At 38.4% G+C, this 15098-nt stretch overlaps 1 long non-coding RNA gene across 1 annotated transcript; it reads left to right on the top strand.

The window, feature by feature from the left end:
• The first annotated feature begins 12264 nt into the window (after positions 1-12264).
• LOC122883418 lies at positions 12265-12811 on the top strand. Its single transcript, XR_006379620.1, has 2 exons — positions 12265-12385; positions 12755-12811. It is a non-coding gene; the product is annotated as an uncharacterized LOC122883418 (long non-coding RNA).
• Positions 12812-15098: the final 2287 nt, after the last annotated feature.

Below are 15098 nucleotides of genomic sequence, written 5' to 3' on the forward strand. Positions count from 1 at the left end.
TGCCATTGCTAACCCTATTTATGTGTCCTGAACACCCATCAGCCAAACCCTTATTGGCCCAGACAAGCAGAATGTCGTGTGCTCCAGTCCCTTCACAAACTTAAGTCTATGGAATGAGAATTACACATGGTCTTTGTCTGTCCCACCAGTCTTTATGCTCGACAATGAATAGAAGCACAAATTCCAACATCGTTCGAACAACCATCCTTAGGGGCCGCTCAGATGTCGAGCCTTTTGCGCACACAAATTCATTAGTTTCAATGGAGATACACGACAACGGCGCTCAAAACTGAAAGCGCGCATTCGTTACGACACGCCTGTTTTTTAGGCCGCATCCGCGGCTCACCAAGATCAACTTTTTCGAATGCAGCTAACGCACTGCAGGTCTTGTGACAAGAATTAACCAATCAGCTTCACATGACTTGCTTCAACCTCCGTCCAAGCACGTTACAACCTCCGGTTGAAAGGTCAGCCAAACTGAAGTAACTGAAGATGGAAGAGCAACTGATATACTCATTCAAACTGACTGTGATTTGGACAGGTTGTTTAGTAACGGCAGTGCAACCTCCCAAGCACCTTGGATAAAAGGATGAAAGCGGCACAGCTGGCGTTTTCCACATGATTTTAGACGTGACATCTGAACGGCCCCTTACACGTGACTATTAGATACTGCTGAGGCAATGTATAGCAGTCTCTGTGTCATTCATTTGTCACACATGCACCTAAAAAGTATCATCGGTTGTGATATTTCAAATATTACAATCAATTTTAAGAAAGGTAATCAAATAATTTTGAAAATAGCACTCATGCGAAAAAAAGTCCTTCACAGTTAAAGAAAACATGTAAGAAAAGATATTTATTTTGTAAACATACATAAAATTATAAATGCATTTTTGTTGGACTAAAAAAATCATATACACACAGATATTAGCAAAAACTTGGCTAAAATAAAGTGTTGGATATTAGATTCCGTCTTTCACCTTATTTTTCATTTCCACTTCACCATAATGTGATTACACTTGGCTGGTGTGAAAAGAACATGTCACTAATAGTCCAACATGTTCTTTGTGTCACTTCCATGGGCCATTTTGAAAGTGGCAGAAAAGACAACAACCAAACAAAACTACAACTGCCAGTTAATGTAAACTCAGTTCCACCATGTTCATGTGTTTCTTTCCTAGAAGGCTTTTGATTTGCTTTTCCTATCAAACAGGGTTGGACACAGTGGGATATTGTCTCCTTTCTCATTTAACTTTTGTATTGATGACTTGTTTGAGGCGTTAAATGCTGGTAAAAACAGATTGTGTTTTAATTACTTTTAGTTACATAATTACTTTATGCATGCAGATCTGATTTGGCAGTTTTTTCTCTCACATGCATGGTGCTCTTCAATAGCTGCTGAGTATATTTTCCCAAAGGTGCTGATTCTGACATTAATGCATAAATTATTACTGTTAGGATAATTAGATGTAACGAGGATAGAACTATTAGATATAACTATTTTATATTTAAGTGGAAAAGTCAGTTACGAGGTCAAATATGTTGATCATTATTTTACACATACTGTAACTTAATGGCTGTTGCTGAGATATATTGTATATTGACAAAATAAGCTCAACTAAGGTCTGTCTGCCATGCTTAGTGTATGTTATTGTGTACTGCTCAGCAGTGATGTAGGTATAGCAGTATCCAAATAATTAGTCATTTAACGATACCATAAGGGTGTTACTGTGTTTGTGTACCAAGAATTTATAGTGCTGGTCATATGATCTTCAGCATAAATTTGCCATTCGACAGACTCACATGGTTATGGAGAGTATGTGGAGTGAAAAAGGTTGAGAATAATATGATTCATGCATTGGTAAAATTAACCAAAGGCTGCAAGGTGTTTGAAATATATTTGCATCTGTACCTATTTCATACTCCTTTTTAAATTATTTTCTTCTGATTTTTTTTCCTGTGGCATGAGAACATTGCATTCACGAAAGGGGAAAAAACATGAGATGCTTTAGGAGATTTGTATCTCAGACATACGAGCTCTTTACTTCATAATTACATGATCGAGAGTTTTTTAGATTAGATCTTTTTTACTAAATATGAAATCTTACAAAAATGAGATGCTAATTCATAAATATGGCATAAGAAAGTCATAATTATGAGAAAACCTCTTAGTTTTTTTCTTTGTGCTATGTGCATCCATACTATGGAGCACATGTCTGAAATAAAGTAAGCCAAAATGTAAAATATATTCAAAACTAATTTGAAAGCATTTCAGTCTTGCTGCCTTCATCAGATCTAACAAGTCAACATATATCTGATGGACACAGGCACAGAGGACATAGACAGGGGGAGAGCAGGAAAGGAAAACAGTAAATTGCAACACAAAGAACAAGCAGTACATTTGAGGGTATTTAGGAGTAGAGGGAGAGCGTGACTGGGCGATTTTTCATGATGCAGTCTCCTGTTTTGAACTCATAAAACTATAAAGTAAAGTTTGGGTATAAAAACTGGAAATAAACATTTTCATGTTTTGTGTTTTCTGTCTTTGGGAGAAGGAGTTCATCTTCACAGATATTGATTGTTCTGTCCTAGAGTATAAGAATGAATTAAAGAATGGATTATTGAATCAGATGTTATTTGCTATAAATGGTGCTATTAAAATTGCTGACACTTTTCAAGAAAAGCAACAAATTCAAGCTATTGAGTGCACTTTTGAGGTAGCTCAAAGTCACTTTGTGATCCTCAACATGAGTAATGATTTCATTTATCTATAATAGAGGGCTGGCTGGCATTACAGGCCAGTTTTTCACATCTGAAAAAGTGATAGTGTTTGTGAACTGCACAGTTTCCTGTTTTCAGTGTGGCATTAATCTGATTTCGTCCTGAATAATGGATTAGAACATCAACTTTATGTTTGTGGCAGAAAAATAGTCAATTTTAAGAATAAATTCAAAGGACATCAAATCCCACAGTGACTGTAATATGGATGACTAAATGTCCTAAAAATAAATGTCTTTCATGTTGGGTTGTGCATTACGCAAAATATAGTTGGATGGTCTATGCTACAGCACAGTTAAGCCACTTAACTGCAGACTTACAGTAGTCCATCTATTTGTTGGAAGTTGCAGCTCTTGTGTTTGGCAGTTCTTTGGCAGGTCTGGTTTTTCTGAATGATATAGCTGTATACTTTCCATGGTAGAGAGAAATTGATGCTAAGAAGGTTTTAAAGCATATAGCATCTACATATAGCATTTTAACATTAATAAATCATAACTGCATTCATTTGAGACATTTGAGGTGTACTTGCCTCAAACAAATGAGACTATCACTGAGGAGAGTGCGTAGCAACCTCTACACTGCCTTTCAGAGTGCGTTTTACTAGGAATCAATTGCTGGATAGTTGTAAGGGGAAATAGGAAGAGGATGCTGTCCTCCCAGAGCAAACAATCCTAAAACATTTGTGGCAACAGCACAAGATGAAAGGAGGTAAGATAGAAAAAATACTTCCAAAATGTTTATCTTCAATAAAGCCAACACACGCTATTTAGGCGACATATAAAACATGCTGTTGGTCAGACACAAACAGGATGATGGACACATACAGGGTTACAAATATGAAAATGTTTCTAGTTTGTGGCACCAACCATTCTCATGTAAGTCCAATGAGTCCAAATCACATAGTCTCCCAAATCGGAAAAAAAGGTCCCAGATGTTTTGCTGCTACACAAGGTTGTTCAGATATCCACTTAAAAATATACAAGGTTTTAGACACATGCTTCATTTTATTATGTTTTATTTAGGTAATATGAATGTAATCATTTAATTTGTTTCATTAGTAAACAAGTTAGTGAAAATAACTCCAATAACATTTACATAATGCCTCCGTCACATTCATCTATGGAAGAACAAACAAAATCCTCTTCCCACAGTTCACTTATCGTGCTCTGTAAAATCTCATCAATTCTGTGGCATTTTGTTTGTTTTGTATGTCTTTCACTGATGGTTGAAATAAACAATCCCTGCAGGGTTCAAAAACTCTTAACCTGGAGATATCTTAAAAATTGGGAGTCAGGTAGGTTAATCTTTTCCTTAAGTTCCTCAGACGTAGACGTGTTATCTTTCCCCACTTACTATAATCTGTTTATCTGTCCATAAGGGAGAGAATTTAAGCTCAAGGCCAGGTGGGATAATCAAAATTCAGGGACAAAGGTTTAAGAGGCCCTGTCACAATAAAATCTCAAACTTCTTTGTCATACTTTTTATAGTGTTCTGTAACAAAAAAAAACATTGTCAAGAGTTTAAGATACATAATCAACCTTGTTCCTAGGAAGCTGTAGACATGACAACCTCATTGTCATTATTTAAGAGAGACATTTTTTTTCAGTTAAGGGATCTGGAAATGTGGGTAAAGTAAGCGAGGCAAGACATTTCATTTTGATTAGGTGAACTTTTAGACAAGGGGAGGCTGGGCCCATTGTTGAACTTTATGGAATAAACTTCTCTTTTACTGTAATTTATCTTGTAGCCAGAAAGTTTCCCAAATTTCTGTATTTACCAAATGTGTTTGATTTGAATGGTGCTAATAATTTAGGTATCAGGCTTAAACACATAGTAATATGTCATCTGTGTATAACAAATTGCCTTTCACCACATTCAGTAATTAAACTGGTCTGTAGGGTGAGCTATCATCAGCCAGTCTATTTCAAAACAAGTCAACAATTCTTCTTTTTAATCTTAAAATTTGGAAAGATTAAGGTCATATAAAACACTTTCCATGTCAAGGTCACTTAAGGCCAGGACCTGATCCACCTGCTAGGGGGCCCAGGGGTAAAAATGAGCTGTGGAAATTGCTAGGAGAGCAGAGATACTTTGCAGAACATCGATGAGGTGAACATTGTGTTAGTCATTAAGCTCCCTTTCTCACCTTCTTCTTTCTTGCACCATTAGCAATTTATGAAATTACAACACCCTGAGTAAAGGCCATAAAGAAGTTAAGTGCTTAATTATTATTATAATAACAGCAAATCACCAATGTCCTCATTACAAGTCAGTCTCACAAGTCAGATTGGTTTGGTGTGAGTTGCCGAGTTTTGGAGATATCAGGTGTAGAGATGTCTGCATTTTTTTTAATATAGTGGGACTATATGGCACTCACTTGCGGTGCTCAAAGCAAAATTCAACGCAAGCATCCTTCTTAGGGATTTGGTTCAATTGCAACTACAATTATGAATGTATGTTTTTTGCTATACTTGATAGGAATATACCAACCAACACGTTTCACCCATTTCAATCAGGTCCATAAAATACAAATGACAAAATACTGTTTTATATTTCGAATGCATATTTTAAATAAATGTAAGGGGAATAAAGCCCATCCCTGGTGTGCAAAATGATAGGAACATGATGTGGACATCCGCTGTGCTGACATTTCCTCTTGGAAACTCTTTGGGGCTGTGTGAGTTGTCCTGCAGACAGTATAGAATTATGATGTCAGTATGTGCAGTAATGAATAGCTATCCAATTTCATGAAAGAAAGTCACAACAGGCTCACCCCAGGCTTTTGGTTATGTGAGTGCATGTCTGTATGCTAATGAGGTCTAACTTGTAGCTGAAGTGTGACTATTGAATAAGATCACAGTGACTCCTCAGTGTTTTCAGGCAGGAGGCACATTGTACACCAGGGCCTCTTCTGATTCAGTTGTAACAACTGCACTGATTCACCATATCATTTTTTTTTCAGGCTGTGATTAAGCCTCCCACTCTTACCCAGCAGGTGTGTCACGCACCTGCTGGCTTTGGCCCAGGGGCTAAAAAAGCTAAATTGCACCCCAGATATGTACACATCTGAGGCAGACATACAAAATATTTCACCCCTATTCACCCCTGAAGTTCTGCTGTGAAAGACTAATGCCCTCAATAACAAGCCAGCTCTCTGCAACAACACAGGGTTGGCGTCTCTGCCTGTTTGAGCTCAGTCCCTCAGCTGCAATTAGGGCCTCGTCCAACCTCATACCAGCAAGTGTGAAGGGAGCAGAGAGATGAGCTGGACATGCAGACTCCACTGACCTCATCACTCCCTTTTGCATGGGTGGACATTTCCCCAGTCTCTGGTAGTTGGCTGCCAATAAATGCTTACCGTACATCCAACATTTTAATAAGCACTCTTGAAATTTCACTCCATTATCAAGGTGGAAAATTAGCAATTGGAAACTGTGCCTGTGATTTTTGGATTTTGAGGTCTGCAGTATTTATCATATTGCAGTGGTTGCAGTCAACAGGGAAGTTGGTTATAACTCAATTTGCTATTGAAATGTCAGCTTTATATTATGATTGCCCATGTGACTTTGTAAACCCTCTTTATCACGCCTTTTGTGGTTAAGTCTAGAACACCTTTAGCGGGAACTAAGGTTTTGGTCATTACTGTAGAAGACAAAATAGTTTCTTTAGGCCCTAGAATTGTGATTCAAGGAATATGTGACACACTATTTTGGAGAGGCTGCTTATAACAGAAATGCTAATGAAATGAAATGAAAAAACAAAACAAAATAGGTTTATGTTCTGGTGTGTGAAATTGTTAGCATAAGGTTAGCATTCTAAACGTGCTTTACCTGCTCATGTTGTAGATAATATGGTAAGCAACATACAGTAACTTTATAGTCAACATAAGACATAATTTGTACTCCTGAATTATTGGCAAGTTACTGTTAACAGTAGGAGGTGAATTTAAAGGTTATTGTATAATATTATTAATATTAATATTATTTTCATTAGGTTATATTACTTACACTGGTCATTGTCCCCTCTTTTTTAATACAATTTTGATTCTACACTGCACAGTTTTGTTTTGACTTTGGGTGGAAATGTACATTGGTATACTTTTGACTGTTATAACATTGTGTTATATTTACATCCCATAAAAATATGTACTTTATATCTGTGCACACACATTATAATTCAACAGCAGCACTTAGTAATTCATGCCCAAATGTTTTTTCCCCCTTCATACCTGCGAGGCTGTATACAGATGTTTTTAGATGATGATAACAACAAAAAACAGGTCAACCATTTGCTCACATTGCTTAAACTGACAAAAACTGATAGTGATGACATCACCAGAAAAATTTGTTCTTTTGCCTTCCACTGACACTGTTTTCACTTTTTGCATAGGCAGAATGAAAAGCTAATTTTAGAGGATACAAAATTTGAAGTAAATGCAAAGCCACAAGGGGAGGCAAAGAGACATGATTTTAATACTTCTGCAGTATTTTCTTTCAGTACTTGCTTTTTAGTGTTTTTTGCAATTGCAGTTTTAACAGTTTTAAGTAACAAGAGCATATATGAACAGATCACAGTTTAATTTCAGAATAAAAGAAATGTTAAAAGCCATTTTCTGTTTATAAAAACTACAGAAAATGGCATTTTCCTATCCTCTTGACTGGGAAAATCAATACTCTACCCTTTCATCTAGTTAGGACCAACCCCTTGATTCTCTTGTGTGAAGAAGTATGCATTTCACATGGCCGGTATATTTAAGTCAGTGTATGCATCCAGTCCAACATTGATTGGATTCCTGCTGTGAATAACATGTATCACAGGGGCTCATTTTTGACAGTACCATAAAAGTAAGCTCTTGGTAAGAATAAACAAGCACAGAGAGTAGTTATTGATCTTTGTTATGCTCTTTTTCTCCATCCTATTTATGACAGAATAGGAAATTCCAAATGGAACTGCCAGTCACCGGCACTGAGCTGTGACGGTGTTTTAATATTCATGCACCTTCTTATAATGAGCAAGTCAAGTCAAATGTCAGTGTTTCACAGCAGAGACACAATCCCACCTGTGATAAGCATCCAAATGGGAGAACACAAACAAACATGTAAAGGCATGTTTGTTATTTATGAGCTCCATGGACGGCTTATACTGGCACCCATGGGAGAAGAGTCTGTGGCTGGATAGACACAATAACCACAGGCAGCGGGGAATCGGGTAAGACCTTAAAAAAGCTTTGTACCATCGACATCATAAAATTCCCTCCATTTCCAGATGTTGTGGAGATATGGTATCTGCTCTCTGCTTGTCAAAATACAGCAGTGGCTATAATCTGCCGATAAACCACATTCTCAGCCTCCCCAGACAATCCTCTTTTATTCTCTATACCTTTCAATCGTGTCACTTATTGAGTTACAGAAACAAATGGAGCAAGACTACTTCCTTTCCCTTCCTTGTGGATGGCAGAATACTAAAGAGGGCTTTTGGAGCTGCTCCATCACAGCTGGGAGAGCAGGTGGTGGGAAGAAGCCCTGGGGAAACTCCAGTGGAGCAGATCTGGCCTGTAGGCAGCCTCAGGTACTGCCGCTGTCTTGCCAAAATGACAGGTACGAAGAGATTTTACATTACCCCTGATAACTCCATACTTGGGTTAGACCAATATGGTGATTTGCTAATTAATATGTTTTTCTACAAAATATCATATGGTCCAGATAGTGGCATTCAATTATGATATATCAGTTTGAGTGTTATAGATATTGATTGCAACATTAATTAGTACTGTACTGCACTACACATGCAGTAGAATGACCATCCTAGTATTTTGTCGACCCACCATTTGGGTCCAGAGTGAAATATATTGACAACTACTGAATTGAATTGCAATGAAATTTGGTGCACACATTCATGATCCCCATCCACAGAATTGCAATATAGTGACTTTGATCCCCTGACTTTTCATCTAGTGCAATAATCTGGTCTAAATTTCAATTTGTCCAATACTTTCTTATGACCAAATACCTTCAAAACTACCTGCAAGCCCAGTTACATTCCTGTCAGCAAATCTTAGCATGCTAACATGCTAAACTAAGATGGGGAACAAGGTAACCCTTGCCTGCTATTATCTGCATTAACATTATCATTGTAAGCATGTTTGCATAACAACCACTATTCTTTTACATTTACTTCAGGAGAACTGCAAAGGACCTCAACTCTCGTGATTTGTTTTTTCATTACAATGAGCAGTACAGCTGTTAGTGTGGCTCTTAACACTTCTTGAACGTCTTGTTCCTTCCTTGCAAACAACTTGCAAAGACTTTTTTAAGTTAGGTAATCCATCACAGTGAACATCACGTCTGCTTTTGTTTGTCAGTTACACTGCGTCACCAATAATGTAACTTTTGAAAGTAATGTAAATGTAAGTCTTTGCTATTTGATTTTCATTGTGTACTGAAATAAATGGAAAACAATGGTTGCCTGAATGTAGAAATCATGAGTATATAATACACTATAGTCTGCCTTAAAATAATGATGGTCATTTTATTGTAAAGTTTTGGTATAATATAGGCTAACTGCTGTTAAATTAATAATTCTTGCTTCAATAATGTTCAAATTTAAAGAAGCTGACTAATGGCACAACATATTAGAAAATGTCAGTTTCAATTTAAAATCTCTGAAATTAGTTTGAGAAGTCTTCTCCACATATGCTCAAGGCTACACACAGTACATACCTGTACTAACATCCACTTCTTGCATGCACGGCTACATTTGAGTGGATGGATTTGAAAACTACATCTGCAGCACGTTTGCTTTGTTAGGGCTTCACTGACAGTTCCTTCTCCTTCTTAGTTTACACCCCCTTGATGAAGCCAAGAACAGCTTGTATTCCAGCACTTTTCACAGCTCTAACTACAGCCATGACAGTATACAGTATAGTCCATGGTAAGGGTGTAAGACTGGGCCCCTATCTTGAGATGGTAAGTAATTTTAATGTCATCCCTGCAAAGGTAAAATGACAAGAATTCAGTATCAAAGCCATGTTTTGGTCATTAAACTGGTCGATTTCAATTTTCAAACCCCCTTCTGTATTCATTATTAGATTCTGATAAGTGGCTCTGTCCTCTTCAATACCTGTGAGCAATCCTCATCTACCCATTTATGAAATACCTTGTACACACAAACAACAATTGAACAGTTTTCTCCCTATATTGAATTTTATTTTAGTCTCATTCCCAGGGTGTCAAATACCAACGTTTTGTCATGCCCCTCGGCGTTGTATACAGGCGTACATGGTACCTTTTAGCGTGTGTAGGAGATGCACAGGGCTGCCAGAAAGCCTAAAGGAAGTCAGGTGATGTACTATAACGAATGACATAAAGAGCAAAAAAGTCTGCCTGTGGATGGGTCAAACAACACAGGACTTTCACCCAGGAGACTGGGGTTCTTGTCCTGTGTGAAACCAAAAGTTAACGTTGATTTATTTAAAGTTTTAAGTTGCGTTTCAAGTCACATCACGTCACTAACGTCACGTGACTTCCTGCAACCTAATCAAGTAATTTCTGAAGGGGTCTCCTACAGACACTAAAGGGTACCATGTGCATCTGCATGCAATGCTGAGGGGCATGACAAAACGTCCGTATTGACACGCTGGGAATGAGAACGGGTTGCAGTGAAGGTTTTGTTATGGGATCATTACAATAATCTCCACCACCAAGAAGTTTTATTGAATTTTATTTTTTTCAGAACGGAACACTCATCTTGTGTGCTAGTGGTTAAGTAACTTTTTCAGTGATGGCAATCAAAGACTCCCTGGCTGCTCTCCCTTTACAGTAATCAAACGTCTTTGAGTGCATTCAGTCAGTTATGAGCTATTGTACAATGCGATACACTACTTGTGGTTTCCAGCTGCCTATTTTGGAGATCTTGACTTTTTCTGTAGTGCCACCAGCAGGTCAAAGTTTTCACTTATTCAGTGAAATAGCTTGACTTCTAAAATATGGATTGGCAAAAAAATGTTTTACAGATATTCATGGTTCCCAGAGAGTGAATCCTAATGACTTTAATAATCCCAAGACTTTACCTCTAGCGAAAGGGCTAGGTGAGGTGGAATATAAATAAATCTGCTCTCAGCCAATCACATCACTGGTCTCAAAGCTCTGAAACAGCCGTGCCAATCACATTGACGACAATGATGGCATAACAAATAGAAAGATGCTTCTTCAGGAAATCGTATTATTGTCTGAATTCTGCTAAGCGGCATGACGTGAACACACAGCACCGTACGTGTTGTTTATTTGTACAATGACAGAAATAAATGATTAAACAAATTGTTTGGTTAAGCTGTTTATATGATCACATCAATCTGATGGTTTTTCAGTCTTAATCCTACTGTCACGTTGTAAATTGTTGCATCTTACGGTAAAATTTGACAGTGTTTGCACTGTAATGCATTTCAATAATAAACTGCTGAAAATTTCTTCGGAAAACAGGCAAATGACAAATGAGCCCTGGTGATCTGATGTCTCCTGCATAAACAGCAGAATACAAAGTTATAACCGACCAGCCTGATGTGTGTAGAAGTGTGGTTATTTTGTAGCAGCATGGTGTTGTTTGTACGTGAGTTAATCAAAATAAACACAGTGGACGGCCATGTGTAATAGAACTGTGATTTGGCATGGCACTTGAGTTCTTTTATGAATTGGTGCTATATAAATAAAATAAATTGAAAAACTTCTTTAACTTCTCAAATTGGAGGCTGCAGATTTAGCAACATATCTGTCCTGCTGTCTTAGATGGCTGCAGGGATTTTATGAACTGAATTAGAAGCTTTTCATACAATATAAAACAGCTGTGGATAACAGATACTGTAAGAATTATTCATATTCATTTACAGATCATTGCAGACAGCTTTATCGAAGTTCCTGCTTTAACCATGTTAAACGTTATTTTTTTATGCCAATTTAAACACATATACTGGTTGGAGAGTGTTTGATTAAAATAGTTTATTTACATTGTAAGCATTATTGCCTTATTTCTGTGCATTTGCTCCAAGTATTTTGTTTGCTGTTGTTGATAAAATCATCAAAGTGGCAGCAGATAGACGTTAGAAATAGACCTCATTCCGAGACGTCTATTCTCAGCGCAAAGTCATTTACATTTACCAAAATACCACAGACAGGCAAACTGAATTTCATGGTCAGGAAAATACCAAACGGCCAGAGCGCTGCTTGCGCTGGTTGTTGCGCCGCCACAAAAATAGGGCCCTTAGTCTTGTTCATATAGTTAGTCTGCTGGGACACTGTGTCTAACAGTAAATGGTACAATTTTTAGGCAATAACTTAGAAATACAATGACATTTATGTTGACCGTTGCATCCTTTAGACTTTATCACTACTGACTCCAAGTCTGCTTCATTTTTGTTCTTAGTTCTCCTGCAAATTCTGTTTCTGATTCTTGTCAGTATGAAAAGTAACCAAAATGCAAATAGGTGTTGTACTGCCCTCTGGCGTTTAGTTATAGTTTCTAGTCGGACTCATTTCAGTGACGGACCTGTTAGAGCAATAGCGCAGAAATCAGTCACGAGTTTGCTTCATTACACAGCTTGGTCAAATATGTGTCTGTAAGTAATTACACGTAAGGATTGTAGTTCTTGTATATGTATATGTTTACATTCAGTAACGTATTTACTACGTTACGTGGCTGTTTTCGTTTTCTCGCGTATGCTCCTTTGTTTTTCTGACGCTCTGATGTATCTGTTCAGCAACGGGCATCGACACTTCGCGTCAGATTAATTAACTTAGTTGGTTTGTTTTCATCTGCTGATTTGCATAGGTTATGCATGTAACAGTGTAGCGGTTAGTTTGGTGATATAGAGAATATTGTTTAATTTTACTGAGTTACTGGGTAACTTTATATTTGATTGTAATAGACACAACAGACGTTACACTTTTGTAATGTTTATTTGTCCTTTTTATGTTTATTTTTCCAGTCTTACAGACTTAAATGGAGAAAAGATTAAGAAATAAAACTGAGGAAGAAAAAAAAAAAGAACAAAAGATAAAACGTCAATCCTCAAAATGACAAATGGAGTTTCTCTTCTTCATTGCTGTTAACTATCTGTCTAGCTGTACAAAGCAGACGTCGTACATGCGAGGGCAGAATAGTAAGAAGACACGAATGCACTAAGTTCATCACGAAGCAGTTCAACTCTCTACACTGATTCAGCGTTGCTGACCCATTGTCATCCAAGCAACCAGGATGGATGAACGGAGTAACACAGAAGAAGCGATCAGTCCTTGGTGACTAGATCCATCGCCCAAGCAAGTAGCAAATCATCAACAACAAGCTCTGCTGCACTCAGAGCTCGAGCCAGAGCCGAAGCTGCTCGCATGCAGGTTTCATTCGCTCAGAAAGAAGCAGAGATGATGGTCGAAGAAGCAACATTAAAAGCAAAAATGCACATTCTAAAGAAAGAAAAGGAGGCAGCTACAGCCACCACCGCAGAAGAAGCAGTGTTCGTGGCTGCTGTGGAAAAACCAGATCTAGACTCTCGCCATGACATTGACTTACCACTCTTGCCAGCCAACGCTGCACAACGGACAAGTGAGTATGTTTGGCAACACAGCTGTAGTGCATCAGAACCCATATCTATGCACACATCTTTACAACCTGCTGTAGAAACAGTCAAACGAGAAATGATTAACCTCAGAATCGACAATGAAGATTCTCATCAACAAATAGCTCCTAAAAATATGAAACCTCAACTAGCAGTGGACACAACTCAACATATTCCTGGAAACGTTCCTTCTGTACAGACACAGAAAAAGAGATATTTAGATCCACATGTAGATGCAACTGACCTGAGACAGCCTGCACTGCAGAGGCGGGACCCTGTCAGCTCCGTGAAGCATACAGCAGCCACGCCAGATGTTGCGAAATACCTAATGCGAAGAGAAGTGGTTACATCTGGTTTAACGGAGTTCGACGACCACCCGGAAAGCTTTTGGGCATGGAAAACTTCCTTTCAAAGCGTCATTGAGGAACTCACCTTAACTCCAAGAGAAGAGTTAGACCTCTTGATTAGATGGCTCGGGCCAACATCTAAGGAACAAGCAAAAAGAATACGAGCCATACACAGCCACAACTCAGCTGCAGGGCTAGACATGGTTTGGCAAAGACTAGAAGAGATCTATGGAACCCCAGAGGCAGTTGAGCATTCACTTCTGAAAAGGATAGAGGAATTCCCCAGAATCTCAAACAGAGACAATGTGAGATTAAGAGAGCTTGGAGACCTTTTGCTTGAACTCGAATATGCAAAAGAAGGAGGATACCTCCCTGGTCTAGCATATCTTGATACGTCACGTGGAGTGAAACCCATATTAGAAAAGCTCCCATTTAGTCTCCAAGAAAAGTGGATTTCACAAGGGTCTAAGTACAAAGAATACAACCATGTTTCCTATCCGCCTTTCACCTTCTTTTCACAATTTATTCGTTCTGAAGCCAAAATCAGAAACGACCCTAGTTTTATGATATCTCAAGCTCAATACCCGGGTCCAACCAAGTCCGAGAGACCCACAAAATACAACAATAAAGCATCAGTGGCTGTAAGGAAGACTGGCGTGTTTTCCGAGGCTAAGGCAGCTTCTACAGGTTGTGTCGAAAAAGGTGCTACAGATCCAGACCGCATATGCCCTTTGCATAACAAACCCCACGCACTCAGAAAATGCCGTACCTTCCGTAGCAAGCCAATAGAGGAACGTAAAACCTACCTTAGAGAGAAGAACATCTGCTTTAGGTGCTGTAGTTCGACTCAACATAGAGCAAAAGACTGTGACAAAGAAATAGTATGTAAAGAATGTGGCAGCAAGACTCACACATCAGCTTTACATTCTGGTCCAGCACCCTGGTTCTCAGAAGTTCCAGCAGATCAAGGCGAGGAGAAGGAGACTCATGAGACTCCTCCTGAAACTCTCCCTGCAGTAACATCAAAATGTACTGAGGTTTGTGGGGGAAACACCAACGCCAAATCCTGCTGTAAAATATGTTTAGTGAAAGTCTACCCTGAGGATCAACCAGGAAAAGTAATTAAGACGTATGCAGTGTTAGATGACCAGAGCAATCGGTCACTTGCTCACCCTGAGTTCTTCAACCACTTTGACCTCTACGAAAAAGCATCTCCCTATACATTAAAGACTTGCTCTGGTGTTATGGAAACCTCAGGGAGGAGAGCAACAAACTTTGTGGTGGAATCCCATGATGGAAAGATAAAAATCAAGCTTCCAACCCTTATTGAGTGTGAAATGATTCCAGATGACCGAACCGAAATTCCCACA

The sequence above is a fragment of the Siniperca chuatsi genome, linkage group LG10, assembly GCF_020085105.1.
Source record: "Siniperca chuatsi isolate FFG_IHB_CAS linkage group LG10, ASM2008510v1, whole genome shotgun sequence".
Classification (NCBI taxonomy): domain Eukaryota; kingdom Metazoa; phylum Chordata; class Actinopteri; order Centrarchiformes; family Sinipercidae; genus Siniperca; species Siniperca chuatsi.